Source organism: Danio rerio, chromosome 2 (assembly GCF_049306965.1).
Source record: "Danio rerio strain Tuebingen ecotype United States chromosome 2, GRCz12tu, whole genome shotgun sequence".
In the NCBI taxonomy this organism is placed as follows: domain Eukaryota; kingdom Metazoa; phylum Chordata; class Actinopteri; order Cypriniformes; family Danionidae; genus Danio; species Danio rerio.
The window spans coordinates 26,516,374-26,543,772 of NC_133177.1; the positions used below are offsets into that span (position 1 = coordinate 26,516,374).

Sequence of the window (27,399 nt, forward strand, 5' to 3'; positions counted from 1 at the left end):
AATGCCAGTCTGTCAGAAATCACACCACAGAAAAACACTGCACATAATATGACTTAACCAAAGCACATTATTGGCTGGGTGATTCTCACGAAAATGTAGTTTAAAAATTTTCAAACATGAATTTAAAAAAAATGTTTAAATTAAATTTTGGTTTTGCAGATAATTTAAACAAAGTCTGGAGCATTTGTCAACATTAATTTAAAAATATATACACATCATTTAGTACCTTTTTGAGCATGATTTCCAAAACAAGTAATAAAAAAATCTCATTACCGCAACAGTCTGCTAAAATGATTATTACAAAAAAGCTAATTCATTTTGACATTTTTTAAAAAGGGATCATTAACAGTGATGTGAAATTATTTTAGATTCTAAAACAACATTTATTTTTAAATTAACAGGGTTTTTTATTTTTATTGTTTTTCTCATTACCGAAACACCGTACACAACTGACAACACTTTTTTTTTAATGTATTTTAATAAAACCTGATGTGTTTTCAAAATAATGTGGCTAACCTAAAAGGACATAATTTGTAGATTATGCACATGCATTGAAAAGCAAAATATCTCTTAAGGAACATTGGTTGCGGTAATGATTAACAGGTTGCAGAATTTAGGTTAATCATTTTAAGTATATTATTAGATTTTGTTCAACATTTAATGTAGAAAAAACAACACAGAATTTCAAATTTGCTTTATTATTTGTGCTTTAAAACATAACTTTAATTTCAAAGAAAAATGTCCATTTGCTTGGATAAGCTGAAATAAATCAACATCCTCACTAGATAGTGTGGTCTCTAGTACAGCTTTAACCCTCTGGTGTCCCTTATTTGGGAATCAAATTTGTGGGCTTAGCCAGTCAAAAAGGGATGCACAACTAAAGTACCCACAGTTTTTAGCTTATTATATTTAGCTAAAATGATTTAGCAATCATATTTATATAATACATGGTTTCCGCTACATTCATTCTTCCATGGCGGGACGCCATGCCAAAATTCATCCCGCCACGACTACATTACAGCTTCTCATTCAAAACATTTTATTTTTTTAATAGCGGGTGATACTCGCACCAAAACGTACTGAAAGGTAAGTGAATTATAACAGTGCAAACTATTTTGTAACCGTAGTAGTGCTGTGCATCATTTGTTTACCCTTAAGGTTATGTGCTGACTGTCTGACTGACAGGTGCATGATGCGTGAGGCCAGCAAACACGACGTATAGCCATTTCACTTTACTTCAGGATGCATAAATATTGCTCTGTAGGCCTATTAGAGACATTCAAAAATATTCCTAGCAAATCTTATAAATGCTGGAGACTTAAACACACTAAATCACACTTCAGCAGCGTTCATTTGTGAGCACACAAGAAGATCTGCATGCTCTTGAAGCGGCTAATATTTGAGGGGATGTGCAAGAAGTTTTGTGCACGAGCAGAGGAAATCGGCGCGCAAGCAAAGGGATCCCCATGCTGTAGGCTATTACATAAATGTGATCTCGACTTGTAATACTGCGCTTACGACATTTGTCATTGAAATAACATCACAGGTTGTTGGTAGATCTGTGTAAAAGGCCTGCCGCCACAGCTGGAAAAAATCCTAGAGGAAACACTGTAATATTTTTATTATTTTGAATTTTGTTTGGGGGGATTGTGGTAAAAATGTATATTTATGCAGTAAATTAACATGCATTTGCCCAATTGAAAACAATTTTTTGCCCAAAAATAAACATTTTTTATTTTTTATTAAGTTTAAATTAGTGCCGTATTTCCGAGTAGGGTCTGTCTGCGGACTGCAAGACAGGGGCATAACATGAAGGGGGCATAACTTGTAGTAGAGGCAGAATTAAAATCATGGAGACGCACATGTCACTCTATGTTGTCGGCATGATGGCGATGTACCCATCAGTTATTAACATCTACACCTACTCCACACCTAAACCCAACCATCACAGTGATTAACGCCTATACCAGCCACAACCCTAAACCCAACCGTATACTTCATACTTGATGTGCTCAAAGTCGTAAGCGAATTGCTAAATGAATAAATATAATAATATATCAAATTAATTGGGTGTGGAAAAATTTGGAGAAAACTTTGGTGAAAATGATCTCTTGTAAGTATTTCCACCATCTTGCCAACAACATCTCGTTGTGACATCTCACATGGTTCAATGGGATCTCCATTACTGCAAATTGCGCCTCTCTAACTTACAAGTTACGCAACTACATGTTACGCCTGTCTTGCAGTCCACAGACAGATACACTTGGTATATCCAGGTAAAGTAAAGACTGCCATTTAAAAACAAATTCAAAAAGAAGATTAGCACCCTCTGCTCATGCAATGACATGGTGCAAACACTAGGTTCTAGTATTACTATATCTACAATGCTGCTTGGGAATTCCTTTCTAGAGAAGCTAAAATACTTCTTTCTGACAAAGTTTCGATATTTGTTGTTTGACAAAGTGATTTGAAATGTAAAGTTTTGTATTTTGATTACCGTAAAAACTACATATGGCTATTAAGAGACTACACAAAAGGCTTAACGTTTTGTATGATGCAGTGTGTTTGTTTTTCCCACTTAGCATCTTTTTTCAGAATCATGGTGAATTAGTATTTTTGCAAACAAAATATTTTATAAATGTTATATTTGACATATTTGGTTATTTTCTCTTTCTCACTCTTGGCTCTATTTTGACGATACATGCGCAAAATGCAAAGCGTAGGGGGTAAACGCATTCAGGGTGTGTCAGAATCCACTTTTGCTAATATAAGGATGGAAAAATCTGCTTTGTGTCGTAATGCATGATCTAATAGGAAAACCTTTTATGCACAGACGTCAATTAGCCTGTAAGTTATTAATTTTGTTTGTTAAGCGCAAAGATTTGTTTCAGAACTATTTCTAAATTCAGTTCTAATTTCCAGCAAATGAAAAAATGAACAATAATAATGAAGTGTGGTCAAAAAACTGAGTTATATCCTAAAACACATGCTATGCCCCATATGGTCTAAAACCTGACAGTTGGGCAAATCTAAGCTTGTTTTTAATAAAACAAATATAAATATGTAGATAATAAATAATACTGCTAATAATGCTAACATTATACAAAAGCAAATTGTTATGAATGAACTGAAAAAGCCTCCCGAGATGAAGAAGGCATGAAGGTATTGTTTTTTTATATTTATGTAGGCTAGAAAATTATTTAAATCGAAAATCTAAAATGCTTTGTAATATTTTACAATTTACTTTGTTCTGGTCTATTGAAAAATCTATTATAGTTTCTTAAAATAGCACCGCACCAGCAATGCTCCTCAGAACGCCTTCCTTTTTAGAGCAGAATGCCTATAGGCGAACATATGAGCTCAAATGCATTTGCTATTTAAACAGCGTGATGCAAAAGCTCAAAACGACTCTTGCACCAAGCTGAAACTAGCAAACAACAATTGCGTCGCGCCTTACGCCACATTGCGCCAGGTGTATAATAGGGCCCTCTGTGTGTGTGTGTGTGTATGTTTGTGTGTGTGTATGCGCATTTGTACACTGCGTGTGTGCAGATCAAAAATAAATTATTAACTTAAATGATTAGATTTCCTAACACTGTAGAGCGTTTCTTTTAGTAATTACTCCTGCTATGCCATCTTCAAATTTAACCTCTCTCTTTCTTTCCTTCTATACTCCTCAAGTAGTTCTGGGTTGCTGTACAATTTTTTCCAACCTAGCTTTTGCTAAAGATTTTCTTTTTTTCATTGCTGACTGTTTAAACTGAAACAAATCAAAGCAAAATATAAACAGTTAGTACATTTTAAAATTAACATTAAATTCAAAAGAGTTATTTGAATTTAGTATGCAATTTTACTTAAATTCTCATTCCCGAAACACATGTTCTCTCTACCGCAACTGTCCCCAAATGGTTGCGGTATATGAGAAAAGAGTTGCGGAGAATAAGGTGCCTCAATATGTTTTGCAAATAATAGGGAAGCTATGATGATTTTAAAAAAAATCTCAGTGGATAAAATTTAAGTCTTTAAAAAAGTTTGTTTTCGTAAAAATTTGCAAATCTAACAATTATGTAAATGTAGAAAACTTCCTGTTTCGGTAATGATAATCAAAAAGTCGTGTAACCATTTTGGCAGGAGAAAATTTTACATTATTTACATTATACTGGAGAAATAAAAAAGATTTTTTTTCTGGCAGTCATCTGAAAACAACTGGCCCATGTGCTTCTTTATACAAAATTAAACTTTATTTAAACTCTTTATGTGTGTTTAAACAGGACTTTAAAATGGTTGCGGAGGATGAGAACATCTGTCACGGACACCTAATTTTTAATTTTTTTCTAATTGTTATTATACATGAATATTCTGTAAACTATTTGTTTTGTCATGCAAGATAAACTATTAAAACAATTAATTTGTTTTTATTCAAAAAAATTTATGCTAATTTGTTTAAATTACAACATAACACACGTTCAAACATGCATGGACACGTTTCGGTAATGAGAATTTCAGTAGAAAATGCAGTAAAATGATAAAAAATAAATAAATTATGTTGAAATTACACATTGTGCTTCGTAGAGAACAGCGTTGTCTTTATTATAATGTTTTTTTGTTAACAAATTACTAAGTTTTATACTTAAGTATATCTTAAGTGCCATGTTGTTTTACTGGTTTCATGAGAATAACCCGGCTAAACTATTTCCAACCCCCAAAAAATTAGAACTTTGGTTTTAAATAAATAGGGGCAGGGAAATGAACAAATAGTATGTTGCCATATGGCAACACTATGCGGTAGAGGGTTCATTAAAATATTCATATTCATATTCAATAGTCTTTCAAAGCATGTTTGAAACTATACCATTATCATGGGCAACTACTGGCCTAGCATGAATAATACATCTTTTATCCATTTTCAGGCATGCATGTAAATGCAGATTGTTTTTGCAGAGCAACGCCTGTGTTTTAGGAGAAATAGGTAAAATATGGTGTCATTTGTGATTTGATGTGATGTTGAAGTCATGTGATTAAGATGTAGTTTATTCATAGCCTATGCTTGGCCTTTTACATTTAGTGATTGCATTTAAACTTGAAAATTCTTAAAAGACTTGTTTATTGTGTTTATATAGAAAAAATCATGAGCAAAGTGTGTAATAATCATAAACTTAATTACAGTGTTTTCCATTTGTTCTGCAATTATCCACAATTCAGTGGAAAAACTTTAGCATTGTATATCAGTGCTGTTAAAACATTGTTCAACCAATCAAATCTGAAGACTAGAACTAACTGTTGTATAAACGCACTTTAAACAGGGCTTTCATGAGTGGTTGGCCTTAGAACTGTCATCTGTGAATGAATTGAGCACACCAGTTAGTGGAAGCTGAACATTCTTCAGGGAAAATGTTCCCATCAGAGACTTCACTCATGTTTTTAATTACAATTAGGGGCAATATATCTCCATTTCCTGTACAAAAGCCAGGTTACTTGATGCTTTCTCATACACAATCAAACTTTGGTCATGGTTAGCTGCAGGATTTGTCAAAACCCTAAAACCCATATCAATATCTAGTACCCACTGGCCTGAAGTCACAGAAAACCAAAAGCAATCATGTGCCAGACTTGCAAATGGTTTTTGAAACAGTAGCGACCTAAAGTGTGTATCTAGAGAGTTATATATGTATTGTATTTATGCTTATATGACCAGGGTGAAGACAGGTTTGACAGGTGATTGAGGGAGTTGATGAAATCAATGAAACCATGCTTTGGTAGATCACTCAGAGGACTTCTCGACAATTACTGTGCAAGGTCAAGGAGGACAAGGAGCAGGTCCTGCCAGCTGCGCCTCTCTTGCCCAAACGAACCTGGAAATCGGAACTCTCCCTCCTCGCAACTCGCAGAACTCTCCCCCCCTGGTGGGTCCCTTTGAGAGAGGACCTACTCTCTCTGCGGACTCAGAGGAGGAGGTTTCTTCCCCCCCTCAACCATCCTCTTTTATGTACTCCTCCCTTTTCAGGGCTAGTCCACAGGCTGTCACCAGGTCTCCCCTCCTTGGGTTGCAGGTGAACTCCGCAGCATCCTCCCTATCGGGACTGAACGCTTTCTCCACAAACTGTCATATTAAAAACCCTTTTTACTAGGTTATTTTTGTATCCCCGTAAAATATGGCTAAACCTGAACAGGTAAGTAAGGTCAGTAAGGGCCAGGGGACACGTTGGAAGACTGCATTATGCGGCGTTGTAGATGCACTCGCTCTACTGCGTGGCACACCCTTCGCCAGGGACACGGTAAGGTTCTTTCGTTGTGGTGTTTTCCATAGATTTCCCCAAAGTGGAAGTTTCCACATAGCATTGGAGTTCCCCATCCAAAAGGGAACGCTACGGTAACTTAAGTAACCCTTCGTTCCCTGAGGGGATGAACGTTAATGCTATGTACCTTCGCCACAATGATTGTCCCTTAGCTGTTGAGCGTGAAAGTCTCTTCAGCTCAAAAGGATGTCGAGCATTGCACTAGCGGCTACTTTATAGTATGACTCATTGTCTTTTACACCAGCTGTGCACGCTGACGCCGCCAACTGATTGGCATTTCATTGGCCCGATTTTTTACTCTTTCAGATGATTGGTTTCTGACGAACACCCCATAGTGGTCCCCCCTCCAGTATTTCCAGTATTTAATAATAAAATAACTCCATTATTTATACCCTCACTTTATGCCATTTTGTCAGACAGGCATCATAGTAGAGTAACATAGGTGGTTAGCATAAACAGCTTTATGGGATTTTCCACCCAGATTGCGTGTATCCAGAAAGGCAAGGCAATATACAATTGTATCCTTCATCCTAGCCTCAACTGTCAATCAGTGGCACTGTCATCTGATGAATGAATTCAAGACTGATGTAAAAAAAAGAAAGACTGTTGTAAAAGTAAAATTTGCTGTTATTGGACCGTTAAGGGGCATGTAATCATATGTACAAGATCCAAACTTTCCATCACGATATTTGTAGAATATAGCTTCTATCTCTTTTTTTCATTTTGAATTACTTTCACATCCTGAATATATCCCTTGTATACATATAGTGGATATTTATGTCTGCTTTTATGTGAAATCCATATGTATTTTTTTTTCTTCAGAAATTAACTTTTTTCTTGGAGAGTGCACAAATTAGTAGGGTAGCACTAGTGAAGTAGAGTGGTGTTTTGCAAAGGGTCAATTACAATGTGCACTCACCGGCCACTTTGTTCTGGGTTGGACTCCCTTTTGCCTTTAGAACTGCCTTAATCCTTCGTGACATAGATTCAACAAGGTACTGGAAATATTCCTCAGATATTTGGGTCCATATTGACATGCCAGCATCACGCAGTTGCTGCAGATTTGTCAGCTGCACATCCATAACGTGTATCTCCTGTTTCACCATACACCTAAAGTGCTCTATTAGATTGAGATCTGGTGACTATGGAGGCCATTTGAGTACAGTGAACTCATTGTCATGTTCAAGAAAACAGTCTGAGATGATTCGCCCTTTATAACATGGCACGTTATCATGCTTTATTGAGCAGTTGGACGGGTATACCTAATAAAGTGGTTGGTAAGTGTATATATTGTATATAATGAATAATTTTTGCCATCCCCCACCATTTATACACAGTCTGACAATCTATCAAACAATTATGAGTCATACAGTAAAGAGGTTTTGTCCTACCTCAGCACTTTTATATATTAAAATAAGTCATAGCATAAAATTATCATTTTAGTCTCTTTTTTTTTCAACTAACTTTTTTAAAGATTGCTATTTACAAAGTAGTCATTGAGATTGGCAGCCTAAAATTTAAGCGCAGCTGTGACCACAGAAAAAAAAAAACTGTCTGGAAGCACCTCCTATCTGCATTAAATTGGGTGTGCTGTCCTGTGGAAACTGCTTAGCAGAGGATATAACTCCAGCTGATGTGTCTGACCGCCAACTAAACATGTGGGGTTGAAGAAAACTTCCTGAGGCCTGTGGCTGGTCTGAACCCAGATACTACTTGTCAGCAAAAGTTGGCTTAGTCCTGGGTGATGCTGAACATAATAACACGCAACACAGCCACAGAGGGTACACCTCAATTCATTAGCTTATGCGTTATCATTTGCTCTTTTTTAGTAAAAATAGAGTGAGTCGTGTGGTTTTACAAAGGACAATATGTCCTTTACAAAGGACTAAATACCTGTATGGTGCACTTAATTAAGCTCAGTGATGGAAAGTAACAAAATACAAATACTTTGTTACTGTACTTGATTTTCTGGTATCAGTACTTTACAACTTTTTACTTTTACTTGTTACATTTTTACAGAAATATCTGTACTTTCTACTTCTTCCATTTTTTAAACCACGGTTGTTACTTTTGTTTTCATGTGTTTGGTGGCACGATCTATAATATTTCTTGTCATTGCGCAATATGAATGCAGTTTTGATGCAGTCTGTCTATTTTTCCTTATTGCGCGCCTGCGTGCTGAACTGTGCAGCCTTTTCAAGGCTATCGCCCACCATGCATGCGTTAGTTTATGAAGATTACTATGAGAAAGGCTAGGATGACTAAGCAGATGTGACAGAAGGAGTCAGCGAATTTAACATGGCTGATGCTGCCCTGTTTAGACTGTAATAAGGCACCTTTTGCTCGTTCGGATCACAGGTAGACAAGAGAGACACATTCCAGTTCAAAAAACATTTTTGCTTAAGCCTTTTGTCCCCTTCCGATCATACTGCGTGGGCTTTCTCTGGTCTTTCTATCTAAAATTGTACATTTTACTTTTTTACTTTTGGACATTTTTGAGGATGTACGTCTTTACTTTTACTTAAGTACAAAAGTGTAGTCAGTACTTCAACTTTTACAAAGTCGTTTTAAACATGAGTATCTGTACTTCTACTTAAGTAAAGGATGTGTGTACTTTTGCCAGATCAGCTCTCTTAGCTTGTACAGAACTACAGTTGGAAATACAACTCATATTCATTTTTTACATAGGGAATTTTAACGAAAACTGATTAAACTTTATAAACAGACTTTGCAGGTGATAATTTGTGGAATGTGCTTTTGTTGAACCCATCTATGAATTCTGCTGTGTACCAAAATATCCGTAAGGAAAATGTCTTGCCATCTGTTAGTGACCTAAAGCTGAAGCGAACTTGGGTTACTCAGCAAGACAAGGATTCAAAGCACACTGGAAAGTCCACATCTGAATGGCTGAAGGAAAAAAAAGTTTTTGTAGTGGCCTAGTAAAAGTCCTGACCTCAATACTATTGAGATGCCAAAAAATTTTTTTAAAGGCAGTTCATTGTTGAAAGCCCTCCAGTGTGGTTGAATTACGATAATTCTGCAAAGATCAGTTGACTAAAATTCCTCCACAGCAATGTAACAGACTAATTGCAAATCATCAAAAACACTTGATTGTAGTTGTTGCTGCTAATGGTGTCCCACGCAGTATAGGGGAAAAAAACGTTTTCACACAGACTCATTTACAAAACTGAATGATTTGTTTACTTGTGTTATCTTTGACTAATACATAATGTGTGAAGCATTAATGTATGACAAGCATACAAAAAACTATGAATTATGCCTCTTTTCGCAATGATGTAAGTTTTATTTAATACTCCTTTTTTGTTTATACTTTCAGTACTTTAATTAATTGTGTTGCCAATGAAGTATACCCCAATTCCTCATTATTGACATCTGACAACCTTTTCTGGCCCTAAAATGTGACTAATGTGATGACACCTTTCAGCTGACAAAAGCAGTATAACATCCACAACAACATCCATGAGCTTGTCACACCTATTTAACACCATTTAAATGTCACCCTTTGTGCAAGTATCAGTAAAAGCAAACACTGGCTAAATCCATTAGTTTAAGTGGAGGACAGGGTTAATAGCCAGTTTATTTAGTTAGGCTCAAAATGCCCTTTTGTTTTCCTTCAGCCCCGTAAATAAACTCCTGCCCAGATACGGAGCGATTACAGCTTGAGTGAGTCTCTCAGCCTCATACGGAGAGAAAGCGGGATGTTTAGAGAAGTAATTGAGTGTAGGGCTTCACCTCTGGGGTTTTCGGACAAGCGTTCGTAGCCATTCTCCTCGGTTTATTATGCTTTTCCCATATGTTTATTAGACATGATTGGGCCTCACCCAAATACACAACTTGTGTGTCACATGGTGCACCCAATATTAAAACGCACTCTTGGCATTCGTTTGCATTCAGAACGTGATTTTACAATGCAGCTCTAAAATAATTAAGTGTTATTAGATTTATGACAACATGTGCTGCATTTGTAGTTGATCGGTAATATTGTGATGGCCTTGAGGTCTTAAATATCTGTGGTATCCAAGCCAGCGTTTCAAGGGGCTCACATCTGTTACCAATTGGACTTCTCCACTGCCCATCTGTGCTGAGGTTTGCCTAGGTAATCTCAGTCTATTGGGATCCTGAGTCTGGAGGGAACAGTGCAATGTCTATTATAACCCACCATTAGCATTACAGTCGCGTAATTGTTGCAATGCCCACTGGAGAACAAAAGGAGGCCTGAAGCAGAATCTGGCAGCAGAGACGATGGAAATCATTTCAAGTTTGGCGTCAAACAACACTCACTAACACAAATGCCTCCTGTCAGGCTTGGTGGGGCCTGTGGCTGAATAGAGCTTGATCGCGGATGTCAAATATTGTCAGAAAGACTGAGGCGAAATACCTGAAGTCTCCAGATTTGCTGCTTTATTACTTCAGAAATGATTGCAACCGCTTGTCGTGTTTCTTATAACGCTCTGTCATTCACAAACAAGCTGAATCATGCATTGCTAATAGTCCAATTTGGTTCTTCAATTATATGTTATTTGCCTGAGGTTGGATGTGCTGTGAAAATGGAAAATGCTGGGTTTATTCTGAGCAGATCCAAGAAAGGTCTAAATTTAGATTAGAGCTGTTTTTTCTCCAACCCTACATCTAATTAGTAATGCGTGTAAACCTCATCCCTCACATAACAATGCACAGTTGTTTTCGTGTTTGGTTTGTATTAGGGAACAAAGGAAGTACATGGTGTTCTGTTGATCAAAACCATCGAGAGTGACTCAACAGCACCAGACTTGTGCACATGAGGAGCAAATAAAGTGCGCTTTGGCACTGTGAGACCCATAAACCTGTGCAAAGCTCTGAGATCCTGAAAAAAACACAAAAAAAAACACAGCTTTAGGGTTAAAGCCGCTACTATGGAGCCATCAGTCTCAAAAATAATATATTTGTGAAAGTATATTTTGTGAACAGCACAATTCATATTTACAAAATCTACATTGTAAATTCAAAACCTGTTTTTCACAAGAAAAATCATACATTTTTTTGCCAAATGAATTGGATTTTTGTATATTATGAATTGTGTTTTGAATTTTTGTTTTTTTGTTTTTTGAATTTTAATTGAATTTGTGTATTTTTAAAAAGTGTTTTAAATTTTCGAATTGGTTTTGTGTATTTTTTAATTGAGTTTTGAATTTACGAATTGAATTTATGTATTTTTGAATCGTGTTTTGAATTTACGAATTGGATTTGTGTATTTTTGAATCGTGTTTTGAATTCACAAATTGGATTTGTTTATTTTTGGATGGTGTTTTGAATTTACTAATTGGATTTTTGGATCTTTAAATTGTGTTTTGAATTTACGTTTTGGATTTATGTATTTTTGAATCGTGTTTTAAATTTATGAATTGGATTTGTGTATTTACAAATTGAGTTTTTAACTTGTATTGAATTGTGTTGTGGATGATTTTGTAAATATTCTAGTTTTTGGTCTGAATTATAGTTATTATTATACAGAACATAAAATCTCAAATCATTGATTTTAACAGTTGTCTACATAGCTTTGGGATTCACTGGTGTTTTTCTGTTCATTTCTGCTTTTGTATTGGATTATGGGATTTTGATCTCTGCTCAGACAACATTTGAAAATGTAGAAAATTCTGCAATTTAACAAAGTGACTTTTATTTATATTATAAGTAGTTTTAAACAATACTTTGACTGGGTTGATCTGTAAGTACTTCTGTATATAACTGCTTTTCACAACTGAGATTAAATTCGAGAAGCAGCCTGATCAACTGGGGAAATGTAACTGTATTGCATTTTGTTAGTTTAGTGGTGAATTTGTACAAATTCAGTTTAGTTCAGTTGTATGAAAATGTAAAAAATTAGGCTTAAAAAAAGCGTGGCACCAAACCGCACCCCAAAACCATTATCAGAGGATGAGCAAATTGTACTAAAATGCATAAATTACATTGTACAAAGTAGTATGAATTAGCCACTAAATCAAAAAATTACGAAGTGGAGTGAGATAGCATTGGGACAACCTACTATTTTATACATTTTGAGGTCACCCCTTAGTCCAATTAAAAGTTTTCCTAACACAAGTAAAGCATATATACATTCTGAAGTACAGTACAAAAAATAAATAGTTACCAAACTGTACTGCGTCTTAGTGTTCGTTTTGCACAAATAATTCAGCCATATGTAACCACGAGTACATATTTCTTGGTTCTCAAAAATGTATCCCTGTGCACATATTCCCAATAGGCCTGTGTTGCATTAATTCCTGCTGATGTTTTATACATTAAACCTACAACTCTAAATGCATCTCTGTCTGTCCCATTTGTCAAGTATAACTATAATTCATCCTATATTTCACCCAGATTTAGAGCAAAGCTCCTTAATATTCATGATTTTATTTCAAGACAAATCTTGTGCTTTTAAATGATACCATAAAACTGGTCATGGAGAATGTTTTAACATATCTAAGCCACATAACTATCAGAGCACACTTTCACACATTAAATCAATGCACCCTATAGCACCTTTTAGGAACCGGTGTCACCAATAATAAGGGTTTCTAAATTGTACAAATACTGTAGCTCCAATAGATGAATAATTCAGTTACTCATAAAAACACTCACTTGCTGCCCCATAATGGTCCAATGATAATTCACAAAAATTCACTGGAAAAAAAATCCCACCTGCAGTCTTGCTGATTATATACTTAATATAATTAAGTTATTAAGGTTAAAGACTTTAACCAAAAAAAAAATTTTTAATTTTCAAACAAATGATGAATCACCTTCATTAGCCTTTTCATTTCACTTATGAGGCTCTGTGTATATAGAAAGACACACATGCAGTGAAGAAAATCCCAGTCTTCTTGGCATCCTGTAGTAAACTCTTCAGACTCTGCTTTTTTCATATATCATTTTTTCATAATTGTAGGGAAAGATAGTTTTTTTTTGTGAGAGAAGCCTACGAATAGCCTCCCTGTGGCGAGTGTTGTCCGTGTAAACAAGCCGGTTGCTATGAAGCCGAGCCGTCAGATGATGTGTGTTATTGCAGAGCTCCGGGCCCTTGGCACAGAGCAAGCGAGCCCAAGATCAGAGCGCAAATCTGGGCCGCTTCTCCACCTCGCTCCCTGAGATCTCTTAAAAAGCCATTAATTAACATCTGGTTGAGATTACTTCAATATTGCCATCAGCAAGAGAGCGCTGGCGAACACAGCAACCCACTATGTGTGGCTGCGCTTTTCCCATTTCTCCCCTTCACCCTGGGCTTAAAATAGTTTATGTGTTCTTTTGAGCATCATTTATGATAATGAGAAAATAAGCAGCTGGTTCAGACTATTGTCCCTCGTGAAACCTGATCTAGTCAATTTAAAGACAATTTGTCATTAGTGTTGCATTTTCTGCAACAGAGGTGTTGTTTTTAGGTCTTTAGTATGAGACAATATCTTTTCGTTGTTTGTAAAATTTGCATCCTGGTTTGCACATTTCTCCCAGCTTATTCACTGAGCAGGATGTGGTCCAGGCACTGCAAAAATGGGACGTGGCTATTAATAAATGAGTAATTTCACCCAAACCGAGATTTCATAATATGGTATGTTTATAAAGATCAGGCTTTAAATTGGTCCAAATAAAACACCACTGCATTTCTGCGGAAGCTACAAGTGTCCAGAACTGATGTTAATTTGTACTTTTCATGTTCAGTTGATATATGATGACTGTGACTAAATGATGACATAAATCAGCAGACATAGTTCACAAATAACTCATTACTTGTTCATTAAAAATTCCTTTAAACCTGTTGGGAATGGACAGTATTTCTTTTAAACAACCAATTTAATTGGTGTGAATGACTAACAAGTTGTCTAGTTGAAAGTCACATTGGTTTATTTATACTCATGGCTCTTGATGATTAAGGTTATATTAAGCAAAATGAGAGGTCTGTGCAAGAAACAAGATTATTTATAACATTATTACCTTTAAAGGTGCAGTATGTATGTTAGATATGTTGGCACGTGACAAAAGGAATATTTTTTATATTAAAAGGAGTTTTTGTATATTTTAGAAGGCTTCTATTTCTTGCAGCTGAACAACAGAAAATCTGATGAGATGATCACAGCAGGTACACCTCATGTGCTTTATTCAGTGTTAAATGCTAATAATGTGAGTTTAAATGACATTTTACATAACATTTATTGCAAAACTACTGAAACCAGCAGCAGATAGTTCACCTTAGATCTTGAAAATAAAATAAACTGTTTAAAATTGAACTTTAGAACTGACTCGGTGCAAGCCAACATATATCAGTGATTCAGCATCTACATTTAATAATGTTAAAGAGGTTTATTACGTACTAATTAGATTATAAACCACACCATTTTGTGAGTGAGGGCATATTTTGTGGATCTGAATGGCTGTATTTAAATTTCTGTTGTGTTTCGTCTGTTGCAAACAGCCAAATTGCTCATCACTGCAAATCTCGTTTTGTAGCGTGTTGTTATTACACGGGTTTACAATGTAAACTGCTCACCTAATGTTTACGTTCGTAATATTAATATTAATTTCTAATAAATTACCTCATGTAAATCTGCGTCTTATTTTGGAGTCTGCTACTGTCCACCGGAGGTCACATTTCAGTCACCAACGCATGCTTTGAGAGTCTTTCTGTATGAATGAATAAAATAGCAGTTTTCCAACAAGGCAACCTGGGCTGCTGAAATATAATTGGCTAAAGTGACATTGGGCAATTTAAAAGAATTAAAACAAAGACAGATGTTCCAGCACGTAACACACATTTTCAAAGCAGATTAACTGACTTTAGCATTGTTTTTCAGATAAACAAGAATGTTTCTTAAATATCTGCAAATATATTATGATATTTTATGCTTTAGAAGAGTCAAAAACTTACATACAGCACCTGTAATTTTGTTTAATTATCTTTAATATTAAATGTGTCACCTTTAGTAATTGTTAAGTTATTGATCTTTCAGAAACCACAGAATTTTAGTCAGTTTTGTTATTTCATGTAGTTATGTAAAAATGAAAACAACTGGCCTATTAAAAGCACACCAATCTACTGATGTAAAGACTGAAGAGATTTTATAGTCAGTGCACCGATACAATGAAATGAACTTGTCAGCTCTCAGAGACTACAGCAGTAATATGAAATGTATAGAAATAGACGAAACAATAAACAAAGGTAACTGCACTAAATTATACTAAATAATACATACAGTGAAATAATCGTGCTGTGCATGTGTATGTAACTGGTGTGCAAACAGAATTGTAAAGTATTGCACAAGTTAATAATAATAATAATAATAACTGAGTTTGTGTATAGCATCAACATGGGGAGGAGGGGCAAATGGATTGATCTATTATGAATAGTCATAGAACATGTCCTATCATAGTTTAAAACACAATGTACAGCAGCAAAGCAAAAAAACATAAACAACAATAAATCATGCAGATATTTGGTGCAGTTGTTGACAAAGGTAAATATTAGCCTCACTAATTTACTTGAACAACCAAAAATATAATGTTTTCCAGATTTATGAACATACAGTTGGTAAGAGTTTAATATGGCCATTACTGCCGCACGATGTACCGCCGCCGCTCTAAAAGAAAAATAACTTTTTTTTTAGGTAGGACCGCAGTTTGTGACTATGCCACCAGGTGGCACAAAGGGACGGGATGCGAACAGACAGAAATAGCCTATTCATTAGCTGTAAATACTCTGCTACTTAAAATAAAGATAAATAAGGAAACAATGCATTATAATTCCTTTATTAATCATTAAAAAGACAACTAGGCTACATTATTTAAAAGAATAAAAAATAACAAATAAACTTTGGGGTGAGGGGCTTCAAAACAACTCCGCTATATGCTTCGGCACCAAAACACAAGTTGCTGTGAGATTGTGTTGGTTTGTTAAATAAAATAATAATCTAGCCTTTATAAAATTAAGTGTAATATTCACCGTTTCAGAGAAGGCTATATTAACTGAAAGAAGGATATTTCTGGTTACAGTTTGACGCAGACAAGTTGACAAACCAGCGCTGATGCTGATCAGTGCTTCATAAACTCAACAAATAGGCTATTAATGACTTAATGTTGGCTACAACCAACAAACCAACCATTTACAAGTTACCTGAAAGTAATGCACGGGATTCATCTTGTACTTTTTTTCTCTTCTCGGCTCCAGTTGTCTTTTCTCTGGCATAGAGTTGCAACTTGCATCATTTATAATCATAAGCTGTTAGCAGTCGCAGACACAAGTAGGCTGTGGTGCACATAAGCTCGTACGCGCACACGGAAAAAAGTTGCATCCCCTGTTTTTTGCATTTGCCATAAAATGCATTTTTAAAATGTATTTATCGACATATTATCGATATATTTTATTTACACTCAGTTTAGGTTAATATTACAAAAATAAATATTAATATTTTATTTTTGAGCCATCGAGATGGTGCCTTCCTCCGGAGTTGGTGCCTTATGCAGCCTGCGTACTCTGCGTATAGGGAGCGGCAGTACTGTGCACACCTAATGTACACCTTTTGATTGCAATTATGGAAAAAGACTTGACTGAAAAAGTTAAAGAGAAGTTACCACCACACATATACTGTATACAGCATACTACCACTTTTTTTGCCCAAAACAACAAAAGCAAAACTTCTACAAGATTTGAATTCTTATAAATATAATTAAAATGAGAGGTAAAAACTAACAGATTGAGAAAAATAGGCAAAAATGGCACCCAAAACACACAAACAGCTCTTTCTATATAAATGTGCAGATATAAATGTGCAGAGTGTGTATGCATTGTGTCGCTTCAACTGAGTGTGAAGCAGTAAAGTCCACAGAGAAATAATAAAAAAATGTCTTTATGGCCGAGCTTGCAAAGATGACAGATCTCAGTATTTCGCCATAATCAAATCCTCCTGCAGTAGTCAAATATAGCTGACCACGGAGAGAGTGAGAGGCTTGCAGTGTGAAGCCCGCTTGCCATGTGTTAAAGCGAGTTTAATAAGTGCAGCAGTTAGGAAGATTGAGTGATATATGTTCCATATGGAGCTGAACTGTCTGAGCCTGTCAAGTGTGAACCAGTGCAAAAGCAGCAGGCCACTTCAGCGGTGTCATAACATTCACTCTAAACACACTCCCTATTAACTTATACATCTATCATGGCGGGATCTCCCAACAAGATCAGGTGCGAGTTCCTCTGGCCTTCAAATTAAAAGAACATGTGCTTGTTTTACTGTCATGTTTTTTTTTTGCTTTTCAGCTAATCTGGTAGACAGTCATGGATGAAAAGCTCTTGTATACTTATTTATTGATGGAGTTCAGGATTAAGCAAAAGGATATTCATTTATTTCACTATATTTGGTTTTATAGGGGATTTGATTCTGGTCAACGTTTTTGCATAGTGATCTCTATGCTGTATATTTATATGTATATATAATCTACAGGGATGGGCAGTATTTATGATACAAATATTTCAAATATGTATTTTAAATACAAAATGGTATTTTGTAATTTGTATTTGACATAGTTGATGGAAATGGCTTAATATTTTGTATGATGATTAACTCCGATATAGTTAGAAATAAGAAATCCACCTTTATACAAGGTTGTTTTGCATGCAGAAATTGAGTGTAAAGAATGTGTAAAGAATTTTTGAATCCAGCAACAGGTAAAAATATGAAAATAAAAACATGCATAACCTGCTCTACCTGTAATGTGGTCTTCATGTTAAAATATCCATGCCAAAAGATATACATAGGGAAGTCATCATGTCGAAGTTGCGAATTAGCGAACGTAAATCAAGTATATGAAGACAAGATATAACTTTGCAATCGCAAGACATTTTATAGATTTTGGAAATGATGTTAAACAACTACAATGCATAGGAATCAAAGAAGTGTTTAAGTCACATAGAGGAGGTAATCTGAACAAAAGATTATTACAAAGAGAAGTGTTCTGGATTCATAAAATCAAATCACTTACACCAAGAGAAATTAATGAGAAATTGGACCTTTCTGTGTTTCTTTAACAGTTTAGCTATATTGTGTATCATGGATTTTGAAGATGCAATGATACAAATAATGAGATGAACATTTATTTTTTTAATGTTTTAGACTGTTGGAATTTAATTGTATTGATGTAAACATGAATAAGTGAATGATGATGATTGAAATGCTATTTTCCTGTGAAATAATGTTTTTGAAGGTGGAGGTAAATATTTCTTGTGTGGTTAATTATGGTATATTAAAATGAAAATGAGATTGTTTTTAATCATCGAGTGGCCGTCTAGCTAATGATGCAATATGATTGATTGTGGGACAAAAGAGTGGAGTGAGAGAATCGTGTCACACACTGAGGAAGGCATTGTGCCGAAACGTTTGTGTTTTGTATCATCCAAAGAATGTAAAAAAAAATTGTATGAAGCAATTATTTAATGAGTGCAAATCATGACCTTTTGATTAATATTTTGTATCAAAATACTTTAGTGTCTTGTATTTTTGTAATTTTAAAATACTGTAAAATACTTGGCGACGTAGTGGCGCAGTAGGTAGTGCTGTCGCCTCACAGCAAGAAGTTTGGCGTTTCTGTGTGGAGCTTGCATGTTCTCCCTGCCTTCGCGTGGGTTTCCTCCGGGTGCTCCGGTTTCCCCCACAGTCCAAAGACATGCAGAACAGGTGAATTGAGTAGGCTAAATTGTCCGTAGAGTATGAGTTTGTGTGAATGAGTGTGTGTGGATGTTTCCCAGAGATGGGTTGCGGCTGGAAGGGCATCCGCTGCGTAAAAAAACGTGCTGGATAAGTTGGTGGTTCATTCCGCTGTGGCAACCCCGGATTAATAAAGTGACTAAGCCGACAAGAAAATGATTGAATGTAAAATACTTTGTAAGAAGTCTACATGGTGACATCATATAGATGCACCCTCTTATTGGTTCGTTTGACATTATTAACGATTCCATTTGAAGAATAACTGAAAAAATATTAAACATTTGAAGAAAGAGAATACTGTACAGATAAAATTAGTTTTGAAATAATTGCTGATGCCAAACGTTTGTCTTTAAAACAAGCAACATAAAAAATAATTGCTAAAGTGGCAATTACTTCTTTGGCTGTTTTATATGGCAGAATAGTTGAACATCAGGTATAGTTGCAATGTATAGTAAATGAAGAGGAAAGATTTATGCCTAAAGATGTCAAAGTGACACAACATATGAAACACGTATATAATGATGTCCTAAAATTTGACAGATTATACAGCAGGATATGGTATATGATGAGTTTATTTGCAAAACCGATAACACTTTTTAGAAGTTTTCAGAAATCATGTTTTTACTTTGAATATTAAAGAGACAGTTTAATGGTAAAGGGGCTGATGTCATGCTAATTTCTAAAAGTATTTTGTTGTATTTTTAAAATACAAAAATACAGTATTTTATTTTGATACATTTTGTGACTGCTGTATTGTGTAGCTTTTTTTTTATTCACTTAAACCTAAGGATAAAACCCCGGTTTTATTTTATTTTCACTGGCTGCCCGCATTTCAGGATCTATTTCTAAGTTTTTTTTTTTTTTTTTTTGGTTTTTAAGTATCTGAATGGTGCTGCACCCCTTTACCTCTCTGAGCTTCTGTGTCCTTACACACCTTCTTGTTCACTCAGGTCAGCTGACCAGCTCCTCCTGGGTGTGCCCAGGACAAGTCAAAAGCTCAGAGGGGATCAGGCTTTTGATGTGACTGCACCAAAATTGTGGAATGAGCTGCCGTTATATATTAGACAAGCCTCTTCCATTACTGTTTTTAAATCTTCTTTAAACCCACTTGTTTAATCCAGCTTTTAGCACAGTGTGAGATGTGTACATTTTATGTTTATTAATTTTTCTTTTAAAGTTTGTGCTACACATTGTTTTACTCTCTATTGTCAGCACTTTGGTCAACTGTGTTGTTTTAAGGTGCTTTATAAACAAAACTGAATTCAAATTGAATTGAATAAGGTTTGAATTTAATAAGAATTCTATTTGGTATTTTATTTTAAAATACATTTTAATGTATCTTTGCCCAACCCTGATAATACATGCGTATATTTATATAATATTCATTATATAATGTAGGACTACCAGAAAATTTACTCACCCTTAAAGTGGTTTCAAGCCCTTACAAGATTTGTTTTTTCTGTTATAAAAAATAAATATTTTTTGTGGAATGTTAGAAATTGCTAACCACTGACACACAGGAAAAACAAATACTCTGGAAGTCCGTGCTTCCTACATTTCCCAAAATGAAATCAGATTTTTCAGTTTTGTATAAACTATCCCTTTAAAGCCTGTAGTTTTTTTCCCTTGTTTCATGTTATTAGCACTTATTTTCGACTAGTACCTTTTCTTTTAAAGCACATCTATTACAGTTTGCCTATTTTTACAATGCCTAAAATACAGCGCTGATGTCTAGAATTTTTATGTAAAGTTTCAGAACAAAATACCACACAAATGATATTTTAAAACTTAAAACTGCCCCTTTTAGGCTTTGATCCAAATTGTGCCATTTAGGTGGCTGTCACTTTAAATTCAAATGAGATTGTAGCAGGCTGCTTCTCACTCTGGGCTGTTAATGCTAATCATCACTAATGAGCGGGACTTTCCAATTCTGATTACATGTACAAAGGGAGAAGTCAATCAACGTGTTTCTGCAGACTGTTTTAATGAAGTGTGATTATAAAAATGGCAGGCTATATTCACACACTATTACCACACAACATGTTAAACCCCTTATGAAGTGACTTTAAGTACTTTATCATTACTTACTAGATTGTATTTATTTAATACAGAAAACTAAATAGAAACTAGTACACTTTCATTAGTTTAGTTACTCTTGTAACTATTCTGTTGCTATTAGTAACACATAAAATTTGCATTTAGTTTTGATTGATTTCTATGGGCATCAGCCATATGAGGTTTCTACTGTTCAGTTCTAACTGGTTTATATATTTGACAGGTATAGTCCTTCAGGTACTCCACATCTAATAAATATTTAATTTAAATAACTAGTATATAAATACAGTCATTATCTATAATTACTAGTATCTAATAAATATTATGTATTCAATAATAATAAACACTAGCATACTAGAGTATGCAATATTAGTTAATGGAAATCACCCCCTTGATCAAAGTTAATAATCAAAAAAAACTGTCACTTCTGACCAGTTTAATGCATCTTTCCTGAATATACTGATTACTTCTTTGGAATAAAAAAATCTTACTGGTCTCAAAAGGTAAGACATGTGTATTTGTAATTGTGCAATACCATCCCATTCACCTTATAAAATCTTCATGGTTTTTAGCAAAAGAGACCTCTTTTAAAAACAGAAAAAACCCAAACTTTTTTTATAGGTACAAAAGGATTTGACACTTCTTAAAAACACAGCCAAAAACTGCTCACATGCCAAGACTTTTTTTATCCCTAAAAATATATTCCCCTTTTTTTTCTCTTGCAAAAGCCTGATTCACTTTCAGATTCAATAAGACAACTCCTTTGTTCAAAGTTTTCACAGTGTCACAATAGAAGCACTTCTTTTTTTCTGCAGGAGTTCCTCCAAAGCCATTTCAATGGTTTCATATTTTCCACTCTGCGTGTCCAGGACATTTACAGTTGGCGTCAGAATATCAGTTGGTCTGAGGGGAGGCACTTTGAAGTGTTTGTGGTATCAGCACATCTGCGGGCAAGATGTGCGCTCTGTGGGGAGGTGCTGCTCAATATTGCCTGTCTTCTCTCTCGTCATGTGACAATGAACAACATTCCTTAACTCTTTCTGCAGCAGATGCATGTTGTGAAACTCTTCCCATGTTCATTTCAAATCGGCATCGTCATCTATGATTGGTAGCCATGGCTTTTCTTCTGATTAAAGAATTAAAAACTGGGCTAAGATTCTTATAAGGCTGCTTTGTAAACTTTTATGTGGGAACATTTTCCAGATTTCTTAATTGTGTGTTCGACATCTTTCATGCTATTCTTGCATTTCATGCAGTTAGAATATGACTATACACAGTAATAGACTATATTAGAATAAATCATTTATTCAGGAACTAACAAATGCCTCAATGCCTATAGCAGTTGCTTCAAAATAGCAATGCATTTTTTTTTTTTTTTTTTTTTTTGCAGTGGAAGTGAACATGATAACTGTGTTGGGCTAAAACTAGCAAGAAACACTTGCATTTCACCTGGTTCTGCCTTTCATTTAGTGTCTGATATGAGCCTGAATTGTTAAGAACTGAAACAACAGTTTATTGATTTTATTAATATAATTGATAAAAGGATCCTTTAAATATCAAATTGAAATTGGCAGTTAAAGTAGGTGGCAGTGAGTCTGTTTCTTGTTGAATGATTGATTTATTCTTACATTTATTCATTTGATTCAATCAAAATGGCTAATGCTGTCAAGAACAAAAACTTTCTGTCTTAATAAGTTAGTCATTGATTCTAGTTTAGATATATGAGCAATATCACATGAGTGTGATATGGCTGTATATCAGCACTGGTGGGAGGTCTGCGTTGTGGTGAGGTCGCAGGCTGAGTGCCTTAAGGGAGTCATACACCAGAAGCGTCACTCCGCAATGCGCCACGCAGCGCAATGCATTTCAGGATCCTAAATATAGGTTTCTATCTGGGTACACAAACCGGCATCGCAAGTCAGCGGCTGTCCGCGGAGAGCCAGCCAAGACTTAGGACACTGTTCATATTTCTGCCACGCCACAGAGCGCCCGCCTTCTGAATAGTTTCATTTTAAATAACATACAAATGTGTGCGTCTGGTGTGCTTCCAACTGTCATGTGTGCGCCCTGTTGCGGCGCCGAGCTGCACATCCGGTGTGTGACCTGTTTTAGTATCCCACCAGTGACGATATAAAGCCATATCGCTCTGCTACTCATGTGATATTGCGTTCATACAACAGTTCAACAACATAATCATGGATAAAAAAAAAATTACACAGAGATTCTAAAAACCCTTTTGTAAGAGGGACCCATTCATTCACATCTGAAGCTGACGTCAGAACAGCAGAAACCGTTGCTACTTCACCAACGTCACTTTAGAGCTAGCATTTGAATGATTCTTTAGCGTAATGTCTAAAGTAATGACAAAACAGTTGATTTTACTCACATTTTAAGATTATAAGGCTGAACAGCTTGAAATGCCATCAGTCCACAGAGATTTCGCAGTATCTCTCTGTTGCGATTGGGAGATGATAAAGCCCGAAATATCTAAAGCAGCACAATCACTACCAGATTACTGTTGTGTTTGCGATAAGCAAAAACACTAAACACATGCGAGCATTTCTTTATTCTTTCTGTTGACTATACTAGTCTGCAGTAACAAAAACAGAAGTCTTATTAGAAACAAACAGAACCAAAAAGTAACTCAGGGTTATACAAAGATTGGCCAACACAAAATACACACATTCCTGTTATGCGAGTTCCATCTCACACTCAGTACACTACAATTATATGGTATAAATACAGTACTACAACATACAAAAAAGAAAGATTGACTTAGAAAGTCCCCAGTTTAATAATGATTTGATTAGCTGTAGTTATAAATTGCGCTGTTTTTAAGGTCTTCTTATGCAGTCTCTGTCGCCATCTTGTGGATGGACGTCAACCATCTTTGCTCTTCTCAATGACAGGCTGATGGCCTCCGACATACTGCATCTCCGAAATAATAAATATTTAAAATATACACTATACTTATAAATAAACTGCATAGTTGCAATCTAAACAACTACATTCTTGACAAAAAAAAGCCTCAAAAGTACATTATGTTGTCCAACTGCCAGTAACCCATCAGGAATAAAGCACATGATGACCCATTTAAATTTTTATTAAAAAACACCAGCAGTCTGTCTTAATATGTAAGTTGCTGATTCATTATTCATTTAGAAAAAATGCAGATTTTTTCAGCACTGAAACCCTATTGTTAATTGGTGATTAAATGTTTGATGAAAAACTGTTTTTAAAAAAAAAAAAAAAAAAAAGTAGGATAAATGAGAATACATGTCAAACTTTCAGCAGCAGATGGACATAATATTACAAAATGCTCTGGTTACTAAAGTAACCCTCATTCCCCGCAATCAATTTAGCATAACAGCACAGGAAAAGCAAGAAGACACATTCTTTTTTAAGCTGAAGAGACTGATATCTACAGCTAAGGAACAATCATTATGGCGATATCATTAAGGGTTACTTTAGTAACCAGAGCGTTCCCCTTCGGATGGGGAACTACAATGCTATAATTGGATTTAATCCAAGTATGGAGAAATGTCTGGAAAATGACTGCACCTTACCTTTGCCTCCGATGAGAGGATAGCCAGGCATAGCGTTAGTGCACCTGTATCATAGAGAGGCGTGGTCTTCCAGCATGATCCCTGGCCCTTAATTATCCCACTTCGAAGAAGATTTATGGATTTAAATATATTTTTCGGGAGCTGCAAGTGTCTAGATAATTTCTAGGAATTTAAATTCCTATTAACAGTACGTTGAGAAAGCGTGCAGTCCCGAAGGGGAGGACGCTGTGGAGGCCACCTGCTAACCAAATGGGGAGATAGAATATATGGACTAACCCTGAGAAGGGGGAGTACACATATAAGATGGTTAGCGGAGAGGGAAGACATGTGTCCGCCTGTGAGGTGAATAAGCATATGGGATCGCCTAGTGGGGATCCCGCATAGCGGGCACCTATACCCAAAATGCAGGCTGACCAGAGGGCAGACCTACATTGTAGGGGGCCAGTGAGTGACTCCTCTGCTGAGTCAGTGCTGGGGGCCTCGGAAAAATCTGCAGAGCTCACCAAAGCGGGGATCTTTACTGACAGAGTGAATAAGCGCTCATATTTCTGTTGGGGAGAATGGCGCAGCAAGCGTGTTTCAACACCTTAACTGAGTTGTTTTCTCAATCACCAAGGGATAACTAATACCCTTGAGGAAACCGCCTCCACTCGCAGATTGTAAAACCTTGCAAATGTATTAGGTGTCGCCCAGCCCGCAGCTCTACAGATGTCTGTTAGAGAGGCGCCGCGTGCATGCGCCCAAGAGGATGCGATGCTCCGAGTGGAGTGCGCACGCACTCCTGGGGGACACGGCTCGCCCTGGCTCTGGTAAGCAAGGGAGATGGCATCCACTATCCAGTGGGCCAGCCTCTGTTTCGAGTGCACTTCCCTGCTGCCGACCACCATAACAGACAAAGAGCTGCTCAGATGATCTAAAGCTCTAAGTGTGGCACAGATAAATTTGCAAAGCGCAAACTGGACAAAGTAATGAAAGGGCTGGGTCTGCGTCCTCCTGGGGCAGCACTTGCAGGCTCACTACCTGGTCTTTAAACGGTTTGGTAGGAACTTGATGATGAGGTTATGCCTTCCCACGATGCTGATAGTGCCATGATGAGTGGAGATGGCAGCCACGTAAATCTTGAGTGTGGAGGGCAACAGCCTGCTCTCCAGCTTCTCTTGGAGGAAAGAAAGCACAATGCTGATCTGGCAATTTCGGGGGTCTTCGCTGCGAGAGACACACCATTCAGTGAATAGACTCCACTTCAGGGCGTAGGCACGCCTCGTGGAGGGGGCTCTAGTCTGAGTGATGGTATTAACCACTGCAGTTGGTAGGTTACCTAAGTCTTCCTCGCGTCTAAGGACCACACGTGGAGGTTCTAAAGATTGGGGCGAGGGTGCCAGATGGTGCTCTGTCCCTGAGAGAGTAAGTCCTCTCTCAAAGGGATTTGCCAGGGGAGGGCCGTCGCGAGGAGGGAGAGATCTGACATCCAGGTCCGGTTGAGCCAGAGGGGCGCAACTAGCAAGACCTGCTCCTCGTCTTCTCTGACCTTGCACAGCAACTGCGCAAGCAGGCTCACTGGGTGAAATGCATATTTGCGCATACCTCGAGGCCAGCTCTGGGCAAATGCATCCGTGCAGTGAGAGCCCTCGGTCAGAAAAAAAAACACTGGCAATGTGAGTTCTTAAGGGGAAGCAAACAGATTGATCTGGGCTTCCCCGAATCGTGCCCATATCAGCTGACTCAGGGTGGGGTCTCCATTCTCCAGGACATAAAGGCTGCACAGTTAAGCTTGCCTGGAATGTGAATGACGCCACCATTTCAGCCGTGTATGACTCAAGAGAAGCAGATGACGGGCGAGCTGAGACATGTGGCGAGAGCGAATACCCCCCATGCGGTTGATAGACGCCACCGCCGACGTGCTGTCCGTCCTGACCAGCACATGCTGCTGCTCCAGCACCAGAAAAACGCGGTGGAGAGTGAGGAACACTGCCAACAGCTATAGGCGATTGATATGCCAATGCAACTAGGTTCCTTCCCACAAGCCCGCAACACACAGCCCCCCAGCCAGTGCTGGAAGCATCTGTTGAAACAACAACATGACTGGACGTCTGTCCTTGAGGCACTCCAGCCTGTAGGAACGAGGGGTCGTTCCAAGGGCTGAGGGCGTGGCGACACAGCGGAGTAACAGTGACTCTGTGTGTGCCTGCGTGCCATGCGCGTCTGGGGACTCAATTTTGAAGCCAGTGCTGAAGTGGTCTCATATGGAGTAATCAGAGCGGCGTGACATCGGCTGCGGATGCCATATGCCCCAGGAGCCACTGAAATAACTTCAGTGGGACCACTATTTTGCTGTCGAACTCTCTCAAGCAGTTCAGCATTAGAAAAAAAAGATCCTCTGCACGGGGGCGAGTTTGCTCTTTTCTTGGTTGACCTGAAGCCCCAACAGGTGGAGGTGCCGGAACATCTTGTCGTCGAGATAATTGAATATGCGGATGGCTGCGAGCCGAAGGGGCACTAAGGCACCCTCCGCGAGCTTGGTGAAGACCCGCGGAGACAGAGAGAGCCTGAAGGGGAGAAATTTTTATTGCCAAGCTCGACCTTCGAACGCGAGACATGAAAGTACGCGTCCTTCAGGTCTATTGCTGCAAACCAATCCTGAGGACGAACGCACCGGAGGATAGAGCATTCTGAACGACAGCTTGTGCAGACAGCGGTTCAAAATGCACAGATCTAGGATTGGCCGTGACCCACCAGTCTTTTTGA

General features: G+C 37.1%; 1 long non-coding RNA gene across 4 annotated transcripts in view; it reads left to right on the plus strand.

Annotated features, from left to right (window-relative positions):
* Positions 1 to 24,325, plus strand: part of LOC103910044 (uncharacterized) — a 55,145-nt gene extending 30,820 nt beyond the window's left edge. For 2 of the 4 annotated variants that reach the window (XR_012391676.1, XR_002455905.3), the window contains one exon: positions 21,904 to 24,325. This is a non-coding gene — a long non-coding RNA (uncharacterized lncRNA). Of the gene's footprint in view, positions 1 to 5,695; positions 7,733 to 21,903 lie in introns of those variants that run through there. The other 2 variants (XR_012391666.1, XR_012391682.1) reach the window with 2 other exon arrangements.
* The last annotated feature ends 3,074 nt before the right edge of the window (positions 24,326 to 27,399 follow it).